General features: G+C 45.8%; 1 protein-coding gene across 1 annotated transcript in view; it reads right to left on the bottom strand.

Annotated features, from left to right (window-relative positions):
• Nucleotides 1-20,810, bottom strand: part of LOC141129628 (vomeronasal type-2 receptor 116-like) — a 124,639-nt gene that overhangs the window by 73,793 nt on the left and 30,036 nt on the right. The gene's annotated exons all lie outside the window — the stretch shown is intronic.

The following is a 20,810-nucleotide window of genomic DNA, read 5'->3' as shown; positions in this document are numbered from 1 at the left end:
CTTTTATGGGCTAGAAAAGAGGTGATCCTGAAGGGGTCAGAGGGGGAGGAGCTGACCCATAGTAGGCTGACATGGGGAGGACATGTTTTCTTGATCATACATCACGGGACACAGAGCCTTCATTACATAGTGGGATGTCCCAAAGCAATTCTCATTTGAAGGGAGGGAGACACAGATCAGAAACATAGACCGCAAACGGACCAGAGGAACTAAACTGCAGCCTGCAGTATACTGCACCCGAAGGCGGCATCCTCTTGCCCTCTTACATCCACCTGATAGAATCTGGTGAATGTATGGACTGAAGACCAAGTTGCAGCCTTACAGATCTGAGCCATGGAGGCCTGGTGATGCACAGCCCAAGAAGCACTAACAACCCTAGTTGAGTGCGCTTTCACATGAAAAGGAGGAGTCTTCCTCTTTATATCATAAGCCTTAAAAATAACATCTAGAAAGAGTGGATTTTGAAGCTGCCTGGCTATTTTTAGGGCCCTCTGGCAGGATGAACAAACAATCAGTTTTCCATATCTGAGCGGTTGCCTGCAGATAGATGTTGATTGCTCTTACCACATCAAGAGTGTGTAAAGATTCTTCTTCCGTGGACTGCAGATCTGGAAAAAAGGATGGTAGGATCACATCTTGATTAAAATGGAATCCGGAAACTACCTTGGGTAGGAAGGACCGATGAGGACGCATAACTACTCTGTCCTTGTGAATAATCAAATACGGCTCTTTGCAAGAAAGAGCTGCCAACTCTGATACTCTCCTAGCAGAGGATATGGCTATCAAGAAGACTAATTTTTTAGTCAAAAGTGCTAAAGGAGCATGGTGCAATGGTTCAAAGGATTGTCCCTGTAATGCAGACAACACCAAATTCAGATCCCATGGGCATACTGGAGGTTTGACTGGCGGATTCAATTGCAGTGCCCCATGAAAAAAAGGCCTGGACAAGGGAATGTGAAGCAATTGGCTTCTGAAAAAATGCAGACAAAGCCGAAATTTGGACTTTGATAGTTCTCAAGGCCAATTTCATCTCTAGGCCTGACTGAAGAAAGGTCAAGATCCTGCTAATGACATACTTTCTAGGATGCTATCCCCTTGCTTCACACCAGGAAACATATGCCTTCCAGATTTTGTAGTAAATAACCCTGGAGGCTGGCTTTCTGGCATTGACCAGGGTGGAAAGGACTGACTCCGAGAGCCCACGGTCTTTTAAAATATGGGTTTCAGCATCCAAACCATCAAATTTAGATTTCGTAAAGCAGGGTGGTAAATCGGACCCTGTGAGAGTAGATCTGGCCGGAGTGGGAGGACCCAAGGCCTGCCCACTGCCATCTTTACGATCTCTGCATACCAAGGTCGTCTGGGCCAAGCCGGGGCTACTAAAAGGACCAACTTTGCTTCCCTTTTGACTCTCCCCAGGAACCGCAGAAGAAGCGGATTTGGAGGGAAGGCATAGATTAGATTGTACTGATCCCATGGAATTGTCAGAGCATCTGACCCCTGAGCAAGTACATCCTTTGTTCTTGACACAAATTTGTCCAGTTTCTTGTTGAATCTGGACGCGAACAGATCTACATCTGGGGTACCCCACTTGTCACATATGATCTGAAATATGTCGGGGTGTAGAGACCATTCTTCTGGGCATAGTTGCTGGTGGCTTAAAAAATCCGCTTGCCAATTTTCCACCCTGGGATGAATACCGCAGACAGGCAGGGAACATGGCTTTCTGCCCATGCAAGAATGCGATTAACCTCCTTTTGGGTATCCAGACTTCTGGTGCCACCTGGTGATTGATGTAAGCCACTGCCGTGGCATTGTCGGACTGTTTCCGAATAGGATGACCTTGTAGCCTGTAAGACCAGTCCATGAGGGCCTGAATTTCTAGAATATTGATGGGTAAGCGCCTTTCGGTCGCGGACCATCTTCTCTGCGTGCATGCTTCTTCCAGAACTGCTCCCCAGCCTGTCAGCCTGGCATCCGTGGTTACGATTTTCCATGGTAGTGGAAGAAAGGCTTTGCCTTTCAAAAGATCTCTGGTTCGTAACCACCAATTGAGGCTTTTGCGTATCCTTGGGGATAGGCACATAGGAAGATCCAAGGCATGAGGCTTTTTGTTCCAAGCTGCGTGGATGCTTCTCTGCAGAGGCCTTGAGTGAAACTGGGCAAATGGAACAGCCTCGAAAGAGGCGACTATCTTTCCTAACAGTCTCATACATAGATGAATGGATGGACTCCTTTTGCTTAACACTAGGCGGACTAGAGCTTTTATGGCCTTGACCTTTGGCTCTGGTAGAAACACTCTGCCTTGAGCAGTGTCTATGATCATGCCCAGATATTCCAACCTCGTTGAAGGTTGCAAGGAAGACTTTTCTAGGTTGATTATCCAACCTAGGCTTTCCAAATGTTTTACTGTCTTGAAGATAGCGTGGTTCAGGTGCACCACTAATTGCTCTATGAGTTGCAAATCATCTAGATAAGCTACCACGGTTATGTCCTGAGCTCTTAGATTTGCTAAGAGAGGTTCTAGATTCTTTGTAAAAACTCGAGGAGCTGTAGCGAGACTGAAAAGAAAGACCACAAATTGAAAATGGCACTTGTTTACCGCGAACCTTACATATTTTTGGTGAGCGGGAAATATCGGCACATGAAGATATGCATCTCTGATATCTATTGATGCCATAAATTCTCCCCCTTGAAGGGTGGAGACCACCGAATGGATTGACTGCATTCGGAAGGAACGAATGTGCAGAAACTGATTCAGATCTTTTAGATCTAGGATAGGCCTGACATCCCCATTTGGTTTTGGAACAGTGAAGAGATTCGAATAGAACCTTGAACATTGATCTTTTGGGTCCACTTCTACTATCACCCCCTGGGATAGTAAGTGATCTAAGGCCAGAAGTAGCGGTTTTCGCTTTACTGGATCTTTGGAAACTCTTGACCTTAGGAAACGAGCTGGTGGAAGCTCCTGGAACTCTATCTTGTAGCCCAGAGATACTGAAGAAACTACCCACTTGTCTTGAACCTCTTCCCGCCAGGCTCCTGAAAACAGTAGGAGCCTTCCCCCCACTCGGCTGAGTGGGGGCACCCCTTCATAGGGATGCTTTGGTGCCCTGCTTGGCAGACTTTCATCCCCAAGTCTTTTTCTGCCCTTGGGCATGACCTTGGGCCTTTCCTCTGAAAGTAGATTGGGAAGGCCGTCGCCACTGCTTAGAGCCTGATGCTCCGGGGATGAAGAAAGAGAAAGCATGAATGATGGATGTTTACTCTTTTTGATTGGTAGGAGTGTAGATTTACCACCTGTAATTTTTTGAATTAATTTATCTAGGTCATACCCAAATAGGCATTCCCCTTTGAATGGGAAGCCAGTTAAGTATTTTTTGCATGAAAGCTCCGCTGCCCAATTTTAAGCCAAAGGGACCTGCGCATGTGTACCAACAGGAGAGACAAACGAGATGCCTGCTGGGCAAAATCCAGAATGGCATCAATCATAAAACACAGCACCTGTGGAAGGTCTGCATAGTTCACCACTTCCTCACTGGGAAGGAGACTAAGCATCTGCTAAACCTGTTCCTTGAGGGATTGACACAAACCCACAGTTGCGACTGTAGGTTGGACTACAGCGCCAGCCATGGAAATGGAGGTTTTTAATAAAGTTTCCAGCTTCTTATCAGTTGGATCCTTAAACACCTGAGCATTGTCCAGAGGACAGGTCAGGTTTTTGTTCACACAAGAGACAGCCGCATCCACGGATGGGACCTCCCACTTCTTGGTGAAGCTTTCCTCCAAAGGATAAAGCATAGAAAACGTTTTAGGAGGAGAAAACAGTTTATCGGGATGTCCCCAGTCCTCATACAACAATTTATCCATTAAGGATGAATTGGAAAGGAATACGCAGTCTGTGGGATCTTTCTGACCCCCAAGGAAAAAACAGAGGATGTGGCGGCTTCAGCAGAGGGCATTCTGAATGTGGAATGCACCAACTCAGTGTAATACTGGACCTGCCTCTTTAGTGTCTGAGAGGAGGAAACTCCCTCCTCTTCCTCTGAATCCTCCAACTGCTCTTAATCCCTATCCCTGGATAGGGATCTCTCCTCATTGTCAGAAGAATCATCTGAAAGAGAAAGTGCAGCAGAGGGAGGGGATCTACCCCTTTTCCTGCTATCTTTTAAGGAAGCTGAAATAAAATTCATAATCCTTCCCTCAAAACCTTCCAAGGTAGCCTTAAGGGAATCCTCCGTGACATACGCTGTGGCTGCAACATTGGGAGAGGCTGCAAAACCTGACAGAGGCACTGACTCATCCTGTGAGACTGGCTCCAGTCTTGCAGGGGGGGGATGGTAATCTACAGGCATCTTTAGGACCCCTAGACGTAGGCGGTGATGTTCTTGTGCCTTTGTTACCTCCCCCTGAGACTTTAGAGGAGGAGACATAGTCCAAAGCTACAAAGCAGAGGTACTAGTACATATGCAATCACTGTTGTGCTAAAAGTCTCACAATACACATATATGCTTAATACTGCACAACCTGATGCCGAGTAGGTGTCTTAGGTTAGCCTGGATCCGACCAATTAGGATGCTTACTGCCCACACTCTGTGTCCACCTGTTTACAGAGCTCTGACGCTCTGGGCTTTAAATTAGTTGCCTGGCGCCTGAGCACTGGAGGGCCGTGCATGCCAGACGTGCACGGTGCCGCAACCACGCCCCCCCTCTGTTCTCTGCCTGGAGCTGTAAAAGCGTGCCCCCCGCGCACGCGTAGGACCATCATGTCGGGCGAGGATGGGGGGGAAGAGGTCTATCGTATAGCGCCCGCTGGACCCTCTGACTACATGGGACCCCCCTTGTATTTCATCACCTGTGGCAGAGCTTGCAGCGGAGGAGGTGAGCGTTCTGAAGACTGGCTTCACTGAGTGTGTATCCTGGAAAGGCACATAAGTAAACACCAGGTTGCTCTTTACTCTCTCTGGTGGCAGAACCAGGTAAGACATGCAACTACTCTCTGAAGAAATCCATATGTAATATATATAGGATTAACGTCTCTTATCTGTCCCCGCTGCAAGAACTGTTGAGAACAGACAGTTTCCAGCCTTCACCCATCACAGCGGGTAGCGTTGTGCCAACCTTCAGGGTTTTTTGGGTTCCTACTCAGAAAAACCTCTTACCTGGACCTGTAAAAGACTCTGCCAGAACTTTCGTGCCACTGTTAATAGTACACCAAGCCTGGTTTCTCAGAGCCCAGTCCTCCAAGGAGAGACTTTACAGGCAAAACCTTGTTTCTTCGGATGATGAGGCCTGGGTACCATACCATCTTGGGAGTCAAAATATCGGCCCAAGTTATGGATCCGGTCAGCATAGCCCTTTAAGCCTCCACAGGGACCTGATTAGAGCTTTCTTCACAGCACATGTTTTACATGACCAACCACCTTAGACACTGGTGAAAAAAATGAGGTGCTCCCCATGTGGGAGGGGTTATATAGGGGAGGAATTCTCCTTAATTGGGGTTAACCAGTGTCCAATCACCGAAGGTGCCTATCTAACCCACTATGTAATGAAGGCTCTGTGTCCCGTGATGTATGATCAAGAAAATGTGTTTATTGTAAATAAGGCTATTGTGGGCTCTAAGAGTCTTTCACCCATTGTTGTTTGTGTTAATTAACTCTTCTATTGTGTGAAGGAGTTCTGTGTTGATATTTATAATGTGTATTGTAGTTAGGGAGCTAGGAGACAACAAGGCTAGGACCTGAAAGGTCATATCTCTGAGTCACCTAGTCTGGAAATGATTAGTTAATTAGCTCATGTTAATTTTATGTTTCTGGTTACAGGTGTATTGTTAGAGTAATATGAGCAGGAGGAGGGGGGAACCTCCTCTTCAACTGTATATAAGACTGTATTCTTGTTCTAATAAACAGTTCATGTTCAGTAACCAAACGAGTATTGCCTTGTTTGTTGTTGGGAGCGGTTGGAATATCTGATATCAGACTGGGAGGAAGTGGTATATGACGAAAGCACTCAAGCGGAGTGTGGGACGTTTTGTCACAGTCTATCACATAAAATCCAAATAAAATACATTTAAATTTTTGGTTGTAACCTCACAAAATGAGGAAAATTTCAAGGGTAAGGAATACTTTTTCAAAGGCACTGTGAACAATCCACTGATTCACAGTGTACAGGCCCCATGTGATTTATTAATTATACAGGATTTATATAGTGCCAACAGTTAGCACAGTGCTTTACAATATAAAGGGGTACAATTACAATACAATTCAATACAGAAGGAATAAGAGGGCCCTGCTCATGGAACTTACAATCTAAAGGGAGGGGGAGGTGGTACAAAAGGTAATAGCTGTGGATATGATCTGATAGAGGTGACTCGGGTTCAGTTCTTAGGTAGAGGTGGGGTGGGCTTCCCTGAATAAGTGGGTTTTCAGGGATCTCCTAAAGGAGGACAGGGTAGGGGCTGATCGGACATACTGGAGCAGGGAGTTCCAGAGGATGGGAGAGGTTCTGGAGAAGTTCTGTAGGTGAGCATTGGAGGAGGTAACAAGGGAGCTAGAGAGTAGGAGGTCTTGGAAGGAGCGGAGAGAACGATTTGGGCGATATCTGTAGATGAGGTTGGTGATGGAGTTGGGGGCGATGTTTTGGATGGCCTTGAATGCTGTGGTTAGTATTTTGAATATTATACGGTGGGGTAGGGGAAGCCAGTGAAGAAAATGGCAGAGAGGGGCAGCAGTCACAGATTGGTTAGTAGGGTATGTTAGTTTAGCAGCAGCATTAGACTGAAGTAAAGGTTGGCCAGTTAGAAGGGAGTTGCAGTAGTCAAGTCAAGGATATAACCAAGGAGTGAATAAGTTGTTTTGTGGTGTCGTTAGACAGGAAGGGACAAATTCTGGAAATGTTGCGGAGGTTAAGGCAGCAAGATTTATCCAGTGATTGGATGTGGGGGCTGAAGGAAAGGTCAGAGCCTAGGATTACACCCAGCACCCTGGCATGTGTGGAGGGATCAATGGTTGTGCCGTTGATTTCAATGGTAAAGTCATGGGGAGGAGCTTGGGGAGGAGGAAATATTACAAGCTCAGTTTTGGAAACATTGTGTTTGAGGAAGTGGTGTGACATCCATACTGATATGTGTAGCCGGTGCCGCTCAGCCACCCACGACTCCGCACCTCCTGCTGTGGAGATACACACAGACAGGCTCTCAGGGAGAGGGAGAGAGCCTGTCAAGCTGCTGCAGGGGTTTTTCATCCCCTCCCTCTCCTCACTGACACTGCCACCTGCCTTGCTCCCTCCCCTGTTTTTCATTTGGTAGGAGGAAGGGAGCCAATTACCTGGAAGACTGCAGGAGCAGCAAGGCATCCTGGGACATGTAGTCCCCATCACCAGCAGCCCCATAGCAATCCCTAGAGATGAAAACTACACACCCCAGCATGCAAGAGAGAGACCACAAAGGCACAAAGGAAAGGGTGCTGCCAGTTCTCCAGCAGAGTGAGCATTCCTGGCTAACAGCTCATTGGTCAGAAGCAGACCCATCACCTCAGGGACTCAGGGTCATGTGGGTGGTTTGAACAGACATCGCTGTGCCTTCCTGCTGCCGGGTTGCCAGTCTCAAAGAGCCTGTCCCATGTGTCTACTCCTGGTTATGCTGGATTGGTGATTGGGCGATAGCCCATTCTGTGCAAATTATTTCTAAAGACAACGCATACAGACACCTGTACCCTGTCTTCTTGTCATAGCCTTGTCAGTGCAAAACACTTGTACTTTTAAGCAAATATGCTTAAAAGAAGAATGGTTTCTGGAGTTGCAAACTCAGTTACAAATGACAAAACATTTGGAATTATTAGATCAAAGACAGAGTATTTGTGATATGAATGAAGTGTGTTTGATTTTGTATAAGAAATATGATTATTATTCATATTTCAAAGGGGAATGTTATATTCTTTGTATTTAAATTTCAATTTGGTCATATAAGTATACCTGAGGTTATGAGATTATGAGAGGTTATGTGTACATGTGAGTTATTTTGAATTAATAACTTACAGATGTTGACATTTGAACTGAGTTCTCAATTTCAAGAAGCTGTCAAATCATTTTTGATTGATGTTCTAAATTTATATTTTTTATGAAGGAATTCATAATGTTACTGATATTCTTGTTTGAGAAACTGGGTGTTTATATAAGTACTCTGAGCCAAGCTTTTTTTCAAACTCACTTTTTGCTCTGTCGTTAATTAGTCATGCTGTGCATATTACATTTCTACTCTTAGCCCCCACCATTAGAAGGGAATGGATGGGAGGTGATAATGGGAGTAATATGGGAGTGGTTAGTTTGGAGCAAAACTGAACAAAGAAACATAGTTTATTTAAAAGGAAGTTATAGGGATAGATGGTCACTACTTCTTCTGCTGCTACACTCCTTCTTCAATTTCTCTTCACATCTAAAGAAATATGCATACAGACAACTGCTCTCAGAACAAAGGGAATAGCAGCCATCTTAATCACACATCTTGAACTTATATTTTGAAGCAAACAACTTTGTCTTATATTTTTGATCTTATTTGAAGCAGCATTTATTTTTGTATTTGAATGTACAACTTTTGTAAGTATTTTTGTAACTTTTGTGTGGACATAAATCACACGGTTTTATTCTAGCTGAATCAGTCATACAATTTAGAAATTTGTCTCATGATCATCTGGGAAAGGCAGAAGAGCCTTTCACAGCTATAAAGATACACAATTTTACAATTAGTTCTGCCAAGAGATTGTCTACTAGACAAGCACGTTAGTCACTGTTCTTTGCCAGATTACATTTTTATCATCTCTTACTGACCTGGGTCATAGAATGGTAAGGTTGATGCCTTACTGTGGATGTTGTCTGGACTTCTCCAGGAAAGCAGCTTTGAATGTATCATCCAGTTTCAAAAGAATTTCCTAGGTACCACAAGTCTTTATTGAATATCAAAAAGGGGTATGGGAATGACCCACTTCTCAACCATCTTTCTAAGGATGTGAGTGGGGCTTAGGCACTCTTGTGGGGACAAGTGGAACTGCACTCATTAATGTTTGAACTTCAGGCTGGGAGCTGTGGTTATGGGACAATCCACATTAAGGCAGGTCTCCTGGACTTAGAAGCAGGCTGCAATCACACCATTAGCTCCTTGCTCTCTGTGCTAACTCCATTACACTGATGGCACTTGTACACTTCAGACACTCTTATGTATAGAGGACACCACTTACTAGGTGTGCAGCATTTTGAGGCAGGTACCACTAAACCTGTACCAGTCCCCACCAATCCAGAAAATCATGTCACTTCTCTCCCAGTGACCCACCCCATGGTTGCCATGGGATGCAGGAAATGCTCCCTTTCCTTTTCCAATCAAAGTACTTGCTTTTATTATCTCTCCTTCTTGCTGGGTCCCTATGCACTTTGTGTTGTGGGTGCAGTTCCAAAGAGTGGGGAACCAGCCGCAAGTAAAGGTTCCAAGCACTTAACCCCTTCACTACCAGAGTAACCGTCACCTTTGTTAGTCACCCATCTCCTAGCTGATTGGCTGGTTGCATTTAACACAAATACTGAAGTCCTTAGCAACAACACATTAACTACCACTTCTGTTAGACCCATGTATTGAATTTTCCTCCAGCTCAGTCCCCTTGTTGTGTTACAAGTCTTGTTCTTTTGATATGCTGTGCATGCACCCTTTAAGAGACTTCAGATCTGGTAAAGCAAGTAAACAAACAAAATCGTTTACTGAGGTAGTTGCTGATAACAGTACAGTTCTCAAAAAGCAATTTCAGCATAATTCCTGTATGGAGCCTTTCAAACAATCCATTGAGTGTGCCTACCTTATGCAGAAGGCAAGTCCATAAAGCAATCCCTTTTTAAGGCAAGAGTCTGTTAAGATAATAATCCACAGGAGGCAATACGAGCCCTTTAGAGTCTATGATTGGCAGTAATCCATAAAGGTAATAAATCCATGATGAAAAGCTACAAAAGTCCAAAAGGTCCCCAGGCTTGAGACCCTCTCCAGGAACACCAATTAGGCTTCTATCACCCCCCAAAGGGACGATCACTCCAACAGAGTAACAGACTACATTTTGGCAGCCGTACAGGAGTCTCCACTCACAGGGGCTTGCAGACTGACCCTTTACCCTTTACCCTTACAGCCTGGTTACTTCCAGCACACAGGTTAACCTGAGGACACAGAAAAATAACAAGACATTGTAACATTTGGCATCGGGCTGGTTCAACCATCATGAGGAAATAAGCACAGTCAGGAAAAACAATTGATTATACAGGCAGACACATTAACTGGACATTAACCTGGATAATAGGCATGGCTTTTGGGCAAAAGCACATTGTCTCTATGTACCTGAATTGGTTCAGGTAGAAGCCCTTAGTTTGGTCCATGACCCTATACTTACTGGGCATTTTTGGGTTTCTAAGACAGAAGAACTGTTATCACATTCCTTTAGGTGGCCTGTTTACAAGAAAGATGTGAAAAGCTATGTGGCCTTGTGCCTGACCTGTGCACGTAATAAGACCTTCACCTATGGGGTTGCTCCAGTCACTATCTGTTGCATCAAGACCATGGGGGTCCATTTCTATGGACTTTGTGGCCGATCCACCTCCCTCTAAAGAAATTACGACAATCCTGGTGGTTGTCAACTCTCTCACTAAGATGGCTCATTTTGTACCACTTAAGGGGGGTACGCTATTCTGAACAAACTGCAAAACTGATAGTTCGGGAAGTCTTTAAACTTCATGGAATTCCTGATAATGTGGTGTCGACAGACGAGTACAGTTTACTTCAAAATTCTGGAAAAGCATCTATTCAGCTTTAATTGTTCCAGCCCTCTGTAACATCTAACAATCAAACTGTGGTACAGTTCCTTCAATGTTTTGTTAGTTATCTTCAGGATGACTGGGCTGACTATCTTCCAGGGGCATTATTGGCTTTAAACAATTCCAGCAGCTCCACTGCTCAAAATCCTTTTTTCTTAAACACCGGACATCATCCAGTTTTTATTCCTGATTTCCTTTTCTCAACTCCGATTCCCGTGGTTGCCAACAGAATAAGTACATTGCAGGAGATTCAGGAGAAACTGATCAAAGCTTTGAGGGAGGCTCAGGAATGTTACAGAGGCTGCTGACAGACCTCACAGATCACTTCATACCTTTCATGTGGATGACAAAGTTTGGTTATCTACTAAAAATTTTAATGTAGATGTTTGATCTGCAAAGCCGGGTCAAAAGTTTGTGGGATGGTCCATTCCAGATTTCATACTGTTTCATGTATCCTTGCTCAAACCATTTCAAGAAAACCCTTCCACTGATAGAATTCTCCTGCCCCCTCCACCTGTTGGGGTGCAAGGTATAGAAGAATTTGTGATCATGAAAATTCTTGATTCCAGGATCTTTAGGAACAAATTATAATATCTGGTTCAATGGGAAAGATATGGGCCAGAAGAAAATTGTTGGGAATCTGAGGAGAAGATTCATGCCTTTACCAGTGGGTTTCTCATAAACCTGGCCCTAAGACATCCAGGGGACATCCTGGAATGAGGGGAGTAGGAATAGGCCAAACAAGTCACTGTTCGATTTGCATCAGAGCTTTCGAAAATTGCAAAAGTTCCGAACCGAATAATGAACCCCATAGAAGCCTATGGGATCCAAACTGTAAAAATCAATCCTGCCCATTTTGAAGGCTTATATGCAAGTAATTGGGCATACAGTGGTTATGGGGGTCTGGGTACTGCCCTGGGGGACATGTGTCTCCCAGGGCAAAAAGTTTGTAAAAGAACGTAATTTTTAAATGAGCACTGATTTATTGATGCTTAAAGTGAAAGTATAAAAATGAGAAATAACAATAAAAATGAAAAATTCCTTTCAATTTATTTCCCTGGGGGGTCCCCTTAGTCGATCCGTAAAGTGGCACATCTGTACGGTGTGTAGAAGCTGCTACAGCAATAATTGCATTTATAAAGCCAAAATAAATTTTCCTGCAAGCTTTCTTTATTATGTAAGCAACAGCTTGGGGAGCCAGTCTGTATGATGAGGCCACAATGTAGTGCACTGGGAACAAGCGTAGAGATTTATTGAATAAATTCTGGTGTCTCTTCCACAGACTTTGGATAAAAGTAACAGGTGCGGAAAAATTGGTCTTTGAGTGTTGGTGGCACCATAACCCTATAGAGGTACTCTTGATGAAAGCAAGAATTGGCCTTGCTGTCAAAAATTTAAATGACATGCACCTGTCAAACAGGTGCTGAAAAATTGGTCTTTGGGTGTTAATTGTGCCCATGAAACCTACACCAAAAAATTATTCCAGATGAAATCAACACCCACAATGCTAGGCAGCCTAGAAGTCCTGCAGAGATTCCACATCCCAAAAACACATAATCAGTGACATTGGCATCAGGGGCTTCATAGCTGCTGGTAATCCAGGACTGATACATTTTGATAAATGTCAGATGGTCCACGGAGTCTGTAGACAGACGCATTCTATTATCAGTAATAAAACCTCCAGTGGCACTGAATGCCCATTTGGAAAGCACACTGGATGCAGGGCAGCCCAGTAGCTTAATTTCACACTGGGCAAGTTCTGGCCAGTGGTCTATTCTCATGACCAGTAACCCAGTGAATCGTCAACTGGAAAGCTCTCTAACTCTGTTTTCGCCCCTGGATAATTATCCACCATTTGATGCAGACGCTCCAGATGGGATGTGGAAGCTGACACCTCTGGGTGGCGAGGACTAAAACAAATTGTGAAATGCATCACATAGGTGGCCACCTTCTCCTCCGCTCCTCTCTTGACCAACAAAAGCCTCAAAACTATGTTTTCTGCGACACTGTAACCTACCAGCAGGGCCATCTTTAATACCATATTTATCGGCGTATAACACGCGCCGGCTTATAACACGCACCCCAACTTTAGGAGCGAATTTTAAGGAAAAAAACTTTTAGGAGGTTAGTTTAAGGAAAAAAAACTTACATTAAAATGCCCATCAATGCAGCCTTATCGTGTTCATCTGCAGCCTTGTCAGTGTCATTGCAGCCATTTCAGTGTCAGTGCAGCCTTGCCCCAGTGTCCATTGCAGCCTTGTCAGTTCAGCTTTGCCCCAGTGCAGCCTTGTCAGTGCAGCTTTGCCCCAGTGCAGCCTTGCCCCAGTGGTCAGTGCAGCCTTGTCATTTCAGCCTTGCCCCCAGTGTCCATTACAGATTTAAATATGGCGGCGTGGAGTTCGCAGGGACTCGGCAGAGCTGAACGAGCGCCGCCAAGATCACAGTGACTGGGCAGAGCCAAGATACACATAGCCAAGTGTACTCGACTCTTCTCAGCGCCGCTCACAGTCACGCCCAGTCCCACCCTATGATGGACATAACACAGGTCCAATGGCGGGACTGGGCGTAACTGTGAGTGGCGCCGAGAAGAGATAAGTATACTCGGCTATGTGTATCTAAGCTCCGCCCAGTCACTGTGATCTCGGCGGCGCTCGTTCAGCACCGCCGAGTCCCTGCGAACTCCGCGGCGCCATTTTTAAATCTACATGCTATGTGTATGTCGGCGGCGATCGCGGCGATCGCCTCGATCGATAAAAATTAGCGGGGGATCAGCGTATAACACGCACCCATGATTTTCCCCTGATTTTAAGGGGAAAAAGTATGTGTTATACGCCGATAAATACGGTATTTATTGGACCCTGGGCAAACTGTTTCCTGCCCCCCCATACAATTTTTCTGTCCACCCCAACATCCAGAAAGACAAACACGCACATAGACTTATGTAAAAAAACATTAATACTGTAAATATAAATAACTGGTCCACACTCACTAATTGGTGGCTAGAGGTCCAAGGACCACGGCTATGGAACGCTCTACCCACTGACATCTGCTCGGTAGAAAACCATCTGGCCTTTAGGAAGAAGCTCAAGACTAGGGATGAGCTTCGAGTTCGAGTCAAACTCATGTTCGACTCGAACATTGGCTGTTCGCAAGTTCGCCGAACAGCGAACAATTTGGGGTGTTCGCGGCAAATTCGAATGCCGCGGAACACCCTTTAAAAGTCTATGGGAGAAATCAAAAGTGCTAATTTTAAAGGCTAATATGCAAGTTATTGTCATAAAAAGTGTTTGGGGACCTGGGTCCTGCCCCAGGGGACATGGATCAATGCAAAAAAAAGTTTTAAAAACGGCCATTTTTTCAGGAGCAGTGATTTTAATAATGCTTAAAGTCAAACAATAAAAGTGTAATATCCCTTTAAATTTCGTACCTGGGGGGTGTCTATAGTATGCCTGTAAAGGGGCGCATGTTTCCCGTGTTTAGAACAGTCTGACAGCAAAATGACATTTTGAAGGAAAAAACTCATTTAAAACTACCGCGGCTATTGCATTGCCGACAATACACATAGAAGTTCATTGATAAAAACGGCATGGGAATTCCCCAAAGGGGAACCCCGAACCAAAATTAAAAAAAAAAAAATGACGTGGGAGTCCCCCTAAATTCCATACCAGGCCCTTCAGGTCTGATATGGATATTAAGGGGAACCCCGGCCAAAATTTAAAAAAAAATGACGTGGGGTTCCCCCTAAATTCCATACCAGACCCTTCAGGTCTGGTATGGATTTTAAGGGGAACCCCGCACCAAAAAAAAAAAAAAAAACGGCGTGGGGTCCCCCCAAAAATCCATACCAGACCCTTATCCGAGCACGCAACCTGGCAGGCCGCAGGAAAAGAGGGGGGGACGAGAGTGCGGCCCCCCCCCCTCCTGAACCGTACCAGGCCACATGCCCTCAACATTGGGAGGGTGCTTTGGGGTAGCCCCCCAAAACACCTTGTCCCCATGTTGATGAGGACAAGGGCCTCATCCCCACAACCCTGGCCGGTGGTTGTGGGGGTCTGCGGGTGGGGGGCTTATCGGAATCTGGAAGCCCCCTTTAACAAGGGGACCCCCAGATCCCGGCCCCCCCCCCTGTGTGAAATGGTAAGGGGGTTCTTACCCCTACCATTTCACTAAAAAACTGTCAAAAATGTTAAAAATGACAAGAGACAGTTTTTGACAATTCCTTTATTTAAATGCTTCTTCTTTCTTCTATCTTCCTTCATCTTCTGGTTCTTCTGGTTCTTCTGGCTCTTCTGGTTCTTCCTCCGGCGTTCTCGTCCAGCATCTCGTCCGCGGCGTCTTCTATCTTCTTCTCCTCGGGCCGCTCCGCACCCATGGCATGGGGGGGAGGCTCCCGCTCTTCTCTTCATCTTCTTCATCTTCTTCTCTTCTTCATTTTCTTCTCCGGGCCGCTCCGCAACCCATGCTGGCATGGAGGGAGGCTCCCGCTGTGTGAAGGCGCTCCTCGTCTGACAGTTCTTAAATAATGGGGGGCGGGGCCACCCGGTGACCCCGCCCCCCTCTGACGCACGGGACATGACGGGACTTCCCTGTGGCATTCCCTGTGACGTCACAGGGAAGTCCCGTCAAGTCACCGTGCGTCAGAGGGGGCGGGGTCACCGGGTGGCCCCGCCCCCCCGTTATTTAAGAACTGTCAGACGAGGAGCGCCGTCACACAGCGGGAGCCTCCCTCCATGCCAGCATGGATTGCGGAGCGGCCCGGAGAAGAAAATGAAGAAGAGAAGAAAAGAAGAAGAGAAGAGCGGGAGCCTCCCCCCCATGCCATGGGTGCGGAGCGGCCCGAGGAGAAGAAGATAGAAGACGCCGCGGACGAGATGCTGGACGAGAACGCCGGAGGAAGAACCAGAAGAGCCAGAAGAACCAGAAGAACCAGAAGATGAAGGAAGATAGAAGAAAGAAGAAGCATTTAAATAAAGGAATTGTCAAAAACTGTCTCTTGTCATTTTTAACATTTTTGACACTTTTTTTGTGAAATGGTAGGGGTACTTATGTACCCCCTTACCATTTCACACAGGGGGGGGGCCGGGATCTGGGGGTCACCTTGTTAAAGGGGGCTTCCAGATTCCGATAAGCCCCCCGCCCGCAGACCCCCACAACCACCGGCCAGGGTTGTGGGGATGAGGCCCTTGTCCTCATCAACATGGGGACAAGGTGTTTTGGGGGGCTACCCCAAAGCACCCTCCCAATGTTGAGGGCATGTGGCCTGGTACGGTTCAGGAGGGAGGGGGGGCCGCACTCTCGTCCCCCCCTCTTTTCCTGCGGCCTGCCAGGTTGCGTGCTCGGATAAGGGTCTGGTATGGATTTTTGGGGGGACCCCACGCCGTTTTTTTTTTTTTGGCGCGGGGTTCCCCTTAAAATCCATACCAGACCTGAAGGGTCTGGTATGGAATTTAGGGGGAACCCCACGTCATTTTTTTTTTTAATTTTGGCCGGGGTTCCCCTTAATATCCATACCAGACCTGAAGGGCCTGGTATGGAATTTAGGAGGACTCCCACGTCATTTTTTTTTTTTAATTTTGGTTCGGGGTTCCCCTTTGGGGAATTCCCATGCCGTTTTTATCAATGAACTTCTATGTGTATTGTCGGCAATGCAATAGCCGCGGTAGTTTTAAATGAGTTTTTTCCTTCAAAATGTCATTTTGCTGTCAGAATGTTCTAAACACGGGAAACATGCGCCCCTTTACAGGCATACTATAGACACCCCCAGGTACGAAATTTAAAGGGATATTACACTTTTATTGTTTGACTTTAAGCATTATTAAAATCACTGCTCCTGAAAAAACGGCCGTTTTTAAAACTTTTTTTTGCATTGATCCATGTCCCCTGGGGCAGGACCCAGGTCCCCAAACACTTTTTATGACAATAACTTGCATATTAGCCTTTAAAATTAGCACTTTTGATTATTCATGTTCGTGTCCCATAGACTTTAACGGCGTTCGCGTGTTCAAACGAACATTTTTCCTGTTCGCATGTTCTGGTGCGAACCGAACAGGGGGGTGTTCGGCTCATCCCTACTCAAGACCATCTCTTCTGAAGGCCCAGATGGACACTGGCGGCAAAGCGCCTTGAGGCGATTTAGTTCGCATATGTAGCGCTATACAAGTTATTCATTCATTCATTCATTCATCACTGACTGGTTGCTGAAAGTTACAGCCTTTTTATCCATTTTTATCCTTTTACCATCCATTTATTTACAACACATACCTGTTGAGAAATAAAAAGTACCATACTTACCCACCAAAAACATGTCAGCAGACACAAAATAGGTACCAAATAGGGATGAGTTTTCTGTTCGGGTCGAACATGAGTTCGACTCGAATTTTGGCTGTTCGCCCATTCGTCGAAAACTGAACATTATGGGCCTTTCGCACCAAATTCGAGCGGCGCGTAACGGCACATAATGCACTGCGGGAGCGCAGAGCATTGCTGTATGATGATTGGCCAGAGCATGCACCATGACTTGCATGACTTGCCAAAGACAGGGTGCATTTCGCCAATCATGGCTCAGGGGGACTAAGTCCACGCCCCACACTATATAAGGCTGCATGCACATCGGTCTCGTGTAGTGTGTTGTTGGCGTGGACAGAGAGAGTTTCATTGAGCAGGCAAGCAGGCAGATTATTCAGTTAGTTGCAGTGTATTTAATATATATATATATATATATATATATATATATATATATATATATACTGTATATATATATATATATATATATATATACAGATAGTCTCGTATATATATATATATATATATATATATATATATATATATATATATATATATATATATATATATATATATATATATATATATATATATATATATATATGTATGTCCATTGTATCCAGTTTAGCTAGATCCCACTGCAGGCCGTTCCTGGTGTACTGTTTCTAATATACTTCTGGCAGGCAGGTGATTCAGTTAGCTGCAGTGTATTTTATATATATATATATATATATATATATATATATATATATATATATATATATATATATATATATATATATATATATATATATATATATATATATATATATTCACTGCATACAATTTAGCTATATCTCACTTCAGGCCATTCTAATATACTTCTGGCAGGCAGGTTATTCAGTTAGCTGCAGTGTATATATACAACTCTCGTACCTCTAGTGCAGTTGCTACTACTTTCCCTGGTGGTGTACACGATACACGATACATACAGTGCACCCATAGTTGTTATTAAACTTCTGTTGGTGTGCACAGTACCTTGCACCCCTAGCGCAGTTGCTTCTACTTTCCTGGTGGTGTAGACAATACATACGGTGTATCCATAGTTGTTATACTTCTGTTGGTGTACACAGTACCATGCACCCATAGTGCAGTTGCTTCTACTTTTCTGGTGGTGTACATAGTTACACAGTTACACAGTTACTAAGGTTGAATAAAGACACTAGTCCATCCAGTTCAACCTAAGTGAGTACCCACAATTGTCCCCATCCCCGCACATTGCATCCCATCAAGATGCCCCTCCACTATATTATTATTTTTTATATATTTAAGGTACCCATGTAGTGCCATCAATCTACGCAGAGCTCCACACACACCCACACCGGTCCCCACCCCCAAAGGGTCTGCAATCTAAGGTCCCCAACTCACACCCATAAACCAGGGCCAATTTTTGGACGGAATCCAATAAAATACACAATACATACAGTGCACCCATAGTTGTTATTAAACTTCTGTTGGTGTAAACAGTACTGTGCACCCCTAGTGCAGTTGCTACTACTTTCCTGGTTGTGTACACAGTACACAATACAGTGTAGTGTTTTTTGCTAAACAAAATCCCCATCATGTCCGGAAGGCCACCAAGGAGAGGCAGACGCTCACAGGCCCCTAAAAGAGGGCAAGCAGGCTCTGCGTCTACAGTGCTGGTCATGGACACAGTGCATCCTCAGCACGTGGGCACATTGCACGCTTGTCCTTTTTTCCTGCAGCTGGCCGTGTTATTGAGCCACAACATGCAGAAGAGTTGGTGGAATGGATAACAAAGCCGTCCTCATCCTCCTCATCCTCTGTCACCCAGGCTCAGAGTAGTTTGCCTGCCAATGCAGCTGCCAAAGTGGCCTATTCCATTGGCTCCATGTCAACAGTCACTCCTTCCCTAGCCCCACCATCATGCATGGAGGAGTCCCCCGAACTATTCGACCACAGTGTTGTAGCTGCAGGAGGATGCACAGTGATTTGAAGGCTCCGATGATGGTACCCAGGTTGAGGAGGGGAGTAATGTGAGCCTAAAGAGAGGGGGTGCCCAAGAAGGTCAAGAAACTGGCAGTCATGTTTCCCCAACTGCAGCATACTGCCAAGTTTGCTCCAGTGACGAGGAGGGAGGGGATGATGAGGTCACTGACTCAACTTGGGTGCCTGATAGAAGAGAGGAGGAGGAAGAGGCATGTCTCCAACAAGGTAGGATGCCCTCCAGGGGGCAGCTTAAGGGCAGCCACCCTATTGCATCACACCACAGAGCTAAGCAGGTGCAGGGCGCTGCTGACTCCCCACATATTTTGAAAAGTTCTTTGGTGTGGGCCTTTTTTGACACGTGTGTAGCAGATCACACCATTGCTGTTTGCAACATATGTCTGAAGCGTATCAAGCGTGGCCAAAACAGCAGCCCCTTGGGCACCACATGCTTGACCAGACATATGACGACCTCCCATGCAGTCCGTTGGCAACAGCACTTAAAAGACCCACATCAAAGAACAAGGCGGGCCTCTCCTTGCTCCTCATCAGCTAGGATCTCCAACCCCACTATACCTCCAGTCCTCTCAGAAACCTGCACTGAGAGGAATGAAAGTAAAGGCAATAGGTGTCCCAAGCACTTGCAGCCAATCTGCTATCAGTACACCTCCGTCTGATTTTAGCAGGCAAATTTCCCTACCCCAGTTGCTAAACCGTCCAAAGAAATTCGGTCCCAGCCATCCACATGCTCAATGTCTGAATGCTAGCTTGGCGAAATTGCTAGCACTGCAACTGCTGCCTTTTCAGCTGACAGACTCTGCCCCTTTCATGAATTTGTGGAATGTGCGGTACCTCAGTGGCAGGTTCCCAAACACCATTTCTTTTCACGGAAGGCCATTCTGGCTCTCTACCAGCATGTGGAAGGCAATGTCTTCGCCTTGTTGGACGGGGCGGTTAGCAGTAAGGTACATATTACTGCTGACTCATGGTCCAGCAGGCATTGACAGGGACTTTACCTTTCTTTCACGGTGCACTGGGTAACTCTGCTGGCAGCTGGGAAGGATGCAGGGCAGGGTTAAGTATTGTTGGAGCTTGTTCCACCACCACGCCTCCAAAATTCTAGTGGTAATTCTGCCACAGCTCTCCTCCACCCCCTCCTCTATGGCCTCTTCCTCTGTAGGTTTCTCCTCTGAACCAGCGGTGCTCCATAGGCATTCAAGGGGCTACGCAAGCACTCAGGCAAAGAGATGCCATGAGGTGCTTGAGTTGGTCTGTTTAGGGGGCAGGAACCACACTGGGGCAGAGATTCTGTCAGTTCTGCAGGGGCAGGCTCCTGAATTTGGTGGTGCAGCGGTTCTTCAGCAGGTACCCGGGCTTACAGGATCTCCTGAGGCAGGCCAGGAAAGTCTGTGGTCATTTCCGTCGGTCATAAAATGCCAGTGCTCTGCTGGCTGACATTCAAAGAGAATGCAACCTGCCCAAGAACCGCCTCATTTGTGACATACCCACCAGGTGGAACTCAACGTTGGCAATGCTGCAGCGGCTGCACACGCAGCAGAGGGCCATCAATGAGTACCTGTGTGAGTATGGCACCAGGACAGGGTCAGGGGAGCTTGGCTTTTTTTCGCCATGCCAGTGGCTACTGATCAGGGATGCATGCACTGTCCTGTCACCATTTGAGGAGGCCACAAGGATGGTGAGCAGTG

This window comes from Aquarana catesbeiana, linkage group LG02 (assembly GCF_042186555.1).
Source record: "Aquarana catesbeiana isolate 2022-GZ linkage group LG02, ASM4218655v1, whole genome shotgun sequence".
NCBI classification, from domain to species: Eukaryota; Metazoa; Chordata; class Amphibia; order Anura; family Ranidae; genus Aquarana; species Aquarana catesbeiana.
This window is presented reverse-complemented; position numbering and strand designations above follow the sequence as displayed.